The 7,820-nt window shown below is 33.1% G+C and overlaps 1 protein-coding gene across 1 annotated transcript in view; it reads right to left on the minus strand.

Annotated features, from left to right (window-relative positions):
• LOC123563417 (uncharacterized) overlaps window positions 1-5,659 on the minus strand; it is an 85,548-nt gene extending 79,889 nt beyond the window's left edge. The window contains exon 1 of the mRNA XM_053524687.1: window positions 5,558-5,659. The gene's annotated coding sequence lies outside the window, so the exon portion shown is untranslated. The remainder of the gene's footprint in view (window positions 1-5,557) is intronic.
• Between the last annotated feature and the right edge of the window lie 2,161 nt (window positions 5,660-7,820).

Consider the following 7,820-nt stretch of genomic DNA (forward strand, 5'->3'; position numbering starts at 1 on the left):
AACAAATAGGGGGGAAAATCGTACCCATATCGGGGAATTCACAAAACGAAAGTTGATTTTGCCTTAAGTACGGCATTCTACCGTTATAAGCATTGGCGAGTTAAAGTCAGGAGAGCACGAATGGACTACTCCACCGACCGGGCGAGTGGTTTTTACGTGATATTTACCAAATTGAGAAATTACATCAGGTAAAATTACCTGGATTGACTGGAATTTACCCGTGAATCGTAAAAATATCAAAATGTCATGCTGGTAATTTTCCATTCCACAAGCACGTGCGCCCTATCGTTATGTCTAATTTACATCGCGGTTACTTTTGACACAAAAAACGCGCGTAGTGCATTCATTTTTTAATATAATCGCTTTAAATTTTCAACACTGCTTGAGAACTAATACAGTTTGAATTCTATAACAATTTTAATAAGATATCGACAGGAGTGTAGGCAAAATTCTTTAAAAACGATCAAATTTTCATATAATGTTCTGTAAAATTTCAAACAGCGCGATCTTGATTATGTTATGTGACCTAATGAACGTAAATAGAAATGTGGTTTTAAAATAAAGCAGTATGATGTTGTTGCGGTTTTTAAGAAGTTTTAAATGATTCTTTGTACATGTATTTTTTGACACAACACTTTGTTAGATATTCTTCTCAAACAATAATGTAAATTTCTTGAGGGCAAATAGGTCACAGAGGTAGGAAATCCACTATCATCGTTCACGGTTTGACACATTTACATGTCAGTTTATTCGGGATATTGCACATTCGCTTTTAAAAAATTAAAGAAAAAACATTTTTACTGATTTCTTCTCAACAAGTAAAGGAATCGAGAAAGTACAATCAGACAGTGATGTGTCACATGGCGCGAAAACATGACGTAATGCCATGACAATCTCGGGGAAACTATACCGCTTTGATCTCCGCTTCAGATGCCACAATAACCGACACACTTCTTTTAGCTCTTTGAGAGGGTGTTAATTGAAGATGAAAACAAGGCCAATTACTTAGTTTATCATCAGAATAATTACCGATAATTAATTGTTGATGTTTTCTTTTTTCACTTTCAACACGGGTCGGGAGGATGATGATTATTGTGTCCATATTTTGGAACACTTTTCAATAATTATTTTTCGGGATAACAGATTGCTACTGTCTTCCATTTTTAATAATTTTAGAAATAAGTCCTTTTGCTTTGAGTCATATGAAGTTATGACGTCTACAACATCAAAATTTATGTGATAGAATTGGAGGTCCACTAAAGTCTGAGCAGGTCTACTAGATTTTAGCAGTTGGTGGACCTGCTGGCAACTGCTGAAAAAAGTTAAGGTCGAGGCCTGAATATGAAAGCAATATCTCAATGGACTTTGAAAATATTTGGAGTGGTACACAAACTTTAACATTTGTGTGACGCTCACGCTAACGCTCACACCGACGCCGGGGCGAGTAGGATAGCTCCCCTATTCTTCGAATAGTCGAGCTAAAAAATGAAAATATATGTGGAGCCATAATGTTTCGCCACTCGAGATTTTTTTGAGCCACTTTAGTCAAAGTTTGAGCCAGTGGCTCCAAATGCAATAGGCAGCGGAAGCCCTGTGTTTAGTGAGGATATTTGCCTTTGTTTTTGACCGGGTCGGTATGAGCTAAAATATAGTCTCCTCTATTTGTAAAGTATTCATATTGATTACCGGACTTCTAGCCAGCCCTGTAGGGGTTGTCTACAGGTCCAGTAACTGGGATCTCTAGCCAGCCCTGTAGGTGTTGTCTACATGTCTGGTAACCAGACCTCTAAACTCCGGGTCTAGAGGTCCGGTTACCTGATCCCTGGTCCAAATAATTGTACTCAAGAGTTGAATATCATTAATATTTTTTGACTTGTCGATATCCGCCTCCGAGTACAAACCAGAAAAGGAAAAGAATGTGATAGCACTGTCCCATTCTTTGCGTAAATAACGCCCAATGGAATTCGTTGGGCGGGAATTGTGATATAATAAAGCGACGGATCAAAAAAACAAATACATACATAGAAAGCCTGTATTTTTTCCTTTCCGATGATGTATATATTATCTAGATTCCTTTAAAAACTTTCAAACTATGGCAGTTAAAAAAATTCAGAGGTTTAAATCGCGTATACTACATATTGGAAAATGGCCGATACAGGTAAACACATTACTACACGAAGCGATTTCATTGGTCACGCCTCCGACCGCCATTACATGAAGAAGATTGAAATGTTAGAGGTTTAAATTTTTTAAAACAAAAATTCTTGATAAATATGTCCTGTTCTTATGTTTTTTATTTACTATTTATGATTTAAAACAACAGACCTGTAAGCTGTTAGGGCTAAAGAAAAATCGAGACTACTGATAAATCGTAATTTCAATCGACCACAGTTTCCACCACAGTTTTGATTGTTTCTGGTTGAGACCTCTAGGTAGACAAGTAAAATATCAAAATGTAAAATCGGTCTACCCGAGGTCTCATTATTTAGAATCAGATTACTCGACCCCTAGCTGCTGCCTTAAATTTTCTCAGTAAATTTTATGTTTAAAAGTACAACTAATTTGTCATCCCTACACATGTAAGAGTTCAGAAACATAATTTTCGTCGTGTAATCAAAACTAGCAAAAAAGTGGTGGTGGTTGCTTACGCTAGCAAGACATTTCGACCCCAAGACATTTCAACCCCAAGAGACAATTCGACCCCAAGACATTTCAACCCCAACTCCTTGGACATTTCGACCCCATTCAATGATATGCCTGAAAACATCTAAGAATGCCGTCATTATTATAATTAAGCTTTAATCTATAGATAATTGAGCAATTTCAAAATGTAATAACGCTTAATTACCAATAAAAATGTTAAAATACGGTTATTTTCGCGAAAATAAGATTTTTTTTACAAAAATGAGCCATAGATCTATTTGTCTAAATTTCTTTATTTTCTAATATTCTTTTTTTTTTTAATTTCTTAAAGTCTATATTAGTACATGCCTTCATATGAAAAAATGAGTGATTTTTATCTCACAATACCGAACAATACCGAAATAATCATCATTTATAAATTATTAAAATAACGGGATTTATGTATCAACCGCGTTTATTACGTATATAATTTATGAACAAATCGTTCTGATTATCTATCTTAAAATAACCTTCATATAACATATTTTCATACTTGGTGTTTATTTATATGTTCAAATCATCTTACAGACTATTTAAGTACACGGCTATATTAAAAAAAAGAAAGAAAAGATTTTTAAATCATGGGCCGATTTCGCCGATTTTAATTATGAAAATAACTTTAATAAAGTCACATCTTTAATACCTCTTTATTTATTTATTTATCTTTATTTGACTTTTTTTTCGAAAGATATATGCATCTCATTTCTATGGGATTCAACCAAATATAAATAATTATAATGTAACTCAAAGAAGTTTAAGATGTCATCATCTTCATTATATTGATATTTAAAATCATAATCAGAAACACGTAATCTTTTGATTGGATTATCACACCTTGATTAATTGTTTGTTGATATACAGCAGTTGTGCATTAATCTGCAGTGCGCATTGCAATTAACAAGCGATTGTGGTGACATCGGATATTTATAAACATGTGTCAACATTATCTTTAATTTGGGCGAAAATGTAAAGAAAACAATAGGAAATTAAACAACATATTGCTTATTTTCGCATTTAATGTTATTTTCGTACGCGATTTTGACGCACACATAAAGTATTTGCTTTACAGAATATGATTTTTGTTATTTACAAACTGCTCTTTTCTTTTCTATGTACGACATTCCTTCCAGTTGTAAAATATGAAACACGAAATCCCCGTTTCTGCAAAATGTAAGAATATGTTAGTACTGTTCTGTTAAAAACGGGGAAAAAATTATTATCATATTTCATATCTGCAAAGAAAATGTGACAGCCGTATTACTTTTTTCTATATTAAATATTTTAGCAAATACACGTGATTTAATGTATGATTTTAAAAGTATGATTTAAGCAACTTCAAGCGATTTCGGTCACACATTAAACCGGAATCCACCTAAAAAACCGGGATACGCCGGAATACATTTTCCATAACCGGGATACACCTGTATTTTGTAAGTTAAAGGTATTTTTGAAGTTTTTTTTTAAATAATTCAATCATATATATCATAAATGAATAAAATACAAATGGAAAATAAAATGCGTTCACGCAAAATGACTTTATACGAGACTGAAATTCGGCGACCTCGCAGGAAATTTCCATTACCGAAATACACCCTTTTTTTTATTAATAAATGGTATTTTTGTAGGGTTTATTGCAGAAATCATTCGTGTATAATATAAATAATAAGTTTCAGAAGGATAAATAAAATTCTTTAAGCAAAACGATTTTATAAGAGATTGAAATTCGGCGACCACGCGGGAAATTGCCATAACTGAAATACACCCGTATTTCTTCAACAAATGGTATTTTTGAAGTGATTTATGACTGAATTCAAACATATAGATCATAAATTATTATTTTTCAAAAGGAAATTAAAATAATTTTGCGCGTTACGTCTTGTACATGATTGAAAATCGGCGTGCGTACTGGAAATTTGTACATTCGGAATTTCCATGTCCTAAAATATTCTAATGTACACAGGTATTTCTTTAATAAATCGTATTTTTAGGGTTTATGATAGAATTCAACCATATCTCAAATAAATAATTAATTTACAAAAGGAAAATAAAATGCACAAAACGTTTTTATACGAAGTTGAAAATTTGTTGAGCGCACGGGAAATTTGCGCACTCGTGGATGAACCACAATCACCATAATGTTGTTAGCTTTTAAATTAAATAAAAGCTTATCATATTTAACTGCACTTACCTTGTTAGACATTGTTTGTCACATGTCATTTGTGTGTGCTTACAAATATACTGATTAATTGATATAATCAATAGGTGTGATAATCCAATCAAACTCTATCAGGACTAATCAAAGGACATTATTCGTGCTTTGGCAATAAATGCAGTAAACGTTTTTATATTCATATATAAACATGATATAATTCTTTTAAAAACTGTTTTTTCATAATATATTTTCTTCTTAGATTATCAAAATAACATGAAGAAATAACTCAATTAGTTCCAATAATAAACATACGGCCGATCCTTTCCGACCAGCGCGGTTTATTCACTGACATGTATTTAAAAATAGAATATTTATATAGATCTATATATTCATATTTTCTAAAATATGTAAAATGGAAGAAATATAAAATGAAAACATACAACTATTTCTGAGGGGTCGAAATGTCTTGGGGTCGAAATGTCTTTGGGGTCGAATTGTCCAAGAAAATTAAATTTTGGGGTTGAAATGTCTTGGGGTCGAAATGTCTTGGGGTCGAAACGTCCAAGATTCGTTGCTTACTAATTGAGCCTACCGAGTGCTTCCATCTGTCACGAAAACTAATGACAAATATGTTTGTTGCAACAATCATATGATTTATTTCCTATTTAACTCACATTAACACATAATATTACACTACAGAGTACAATTATTCATAAAACATACCATCTGCAATGATTTAACCTGTCTTTCTTATTTGTTTTGTTTTTATCCCATGCCAGAGTTGAGGGTCAAGGTCGCACTGATAAGCTAAATCCAAACTCAGCCGTTACAAAATTCTAGGACTTATTTGCGTTATGACAAGTTGATCAATGTATCCGATACGAGAGTGTTTTTTTTTTTTTTTTTTTTTTTTTTCAGGGTTATTGATATATATAAAATAATAAGCTACAACTGAAATAAACGTTTTCAAGAAAGCACGTAGATGAAAGCACTTTATTTTATCTAGGAAGTATAAATTCAAGCAAAAAATACTAAAAATATCAAAATTCGCCAAATTTGAAGTTTTTTTTCTAATTACATCTCTAAGATGCGCGGCAACCCCAACGTTTTTTTCTATCCATTTTGAAACAATTGTGTGTGTCATTAGAGAGAAAAATATCTTAACAGCAGATTTTTTTTTATTTAAATACGTCTTTCTCCATTGAAAAAAAGTGAAAAAATGGGTAGGATACTTGTGCCAACGTGTAAAACTGGAAAAGATTTGTCAGTGATATTCATACTTATATATCACCTTGTATTCATAGTAACCTGTAAGACCTGAACTCCTTATAATATTTAGTGAGACATTATATGTTTTATAAAGTACCCATATTTTTTAAATTTTACTTCATTTCAGAAATGCTTAAACAGTGGGTGAAGAAAATGCACTATAAGATAAACGAGTGGGGTGACCTGTGCCTTTTCTGCACTTATTTGTCTTAGAGACTAATGTTATTCAAGTTCTCAGAGTATGGAAAAATTTTTAACTTTAGAAAAAAATGAACCTAAATCTTTAAGGTATATGTGAATATTGGTCAATGCAAGAACAACTATCCTTAAACAAAAGCCCACAATTCCTGTCTCCTCTGCAAAAAGGCAATTGGCTTGAGTTTAAGAATAATGTACATGCATGCAAGACTGCAGTGAAGGAATGTAACTAAACCATGTCCCTTTTTCACTTTTTTCAGTTGAAGAACCATATGCACAGTTCAAAAACAAACAAGACGCCAAAATATCTAAATACGTACGACTGAAGAAAAGTGGCTGCAAAATTCATTAACCTGGGCAACAAAGGGAGCTCACCTGTACAAAAAAATAAGTTCTAACGTGGAGTAAATTAAAGAAAATAAACGGTCCCATTAAAGTAAAAGAACCGTACAATTCGTACCAAGAAAGCATACTTGACACGGACACACAAGGTATTTTTCCTTAAAAATAATTTACACACTTATTGTAATTTCGAACAGAGCTAACAAAGTGTCTCCCTTTCAAAGACCAACATTAGGCTGTCTAATCAACATTAGGCTTTCTGATAAAGAGTTTCAACCAGTTTTCTCAAGTTAATTCCCAACATTCTTGAAACAAGCATGCATTTAAACCTTAAGATACCTAGATCCTCTTCAACATTGCGAGTATCCCCATATGACTGATACTTTTATCAGCAAGTAAATCGTAAAACCAACAAAGTTGCGAAAAGAAAAGGATAAATATCAAAAAGGGAATGCCACGTTCCAAAAACGCAGACTCCCCAAAATGAAACTCACAGCACGCAGACGTTCACACTCCCAACACACACGCACTCACACACAAAGTAAACACACGAGGACAAAACAAACAAATAAAGGAACACAGTTGGGCACAGTTGGGCACCGCCTTGGAACAGTCAATATCAAAAACACCACTGGGGAGCTTAAAACGGTTTATGTAGCGAATCCAACCTCATTCTTACCTCCACCATATGCCAAAGGCACGGAACAGTGTAAATAAAAGAAATCCCGCCAGATGAATATCTCTAACACACGCAATGGAAACAAAGGACATGGCGTGTAAAACACAAAAATGTTCCTGTATAATTGTATAAAAAGCAAACCTTAAGAACCAAAAACGTAAAGGCCGGACCAGATCAGACCTAGCATGCTATTTAAAGCAGTTGAAGCATGAAATTGCAGATATCATAAACGTTCTCTATCAGAAAAACATATCATGGTTAGACACCAAATAAAAAAATACAGGGAACTTAACGGAAATTATGTAATTGTATATTTGGAAATAAGGTAACGTTTGTCCGTTCTGACTGGTCAGTCATATAAACAAACCCAAGAAGTTACTTTTTTTTAATTGATTTTTTACTGCATTTAGAGTATAGTATACATTTTGACAATATTTGCTACATTGTATGTGTATTGAAAGTATGCCAACGATGTAACCATGGGGTCATTTCATTCGC

Source organism: Mercenaria mercenaria, chromosome 2 (assembly GCF_021730395.1).
Source record: "Mercenaria mercenaria strain notata chromosome 2, MADL_Memer_1, whole genome shotgun sequence".
Classification (NCBI taxonomy): Eukaryota; Metazoa; Mollusca; class Bivalvia; order Venerida; family Veneridae; genus Mercenaria; species Mercenaria mercenaria.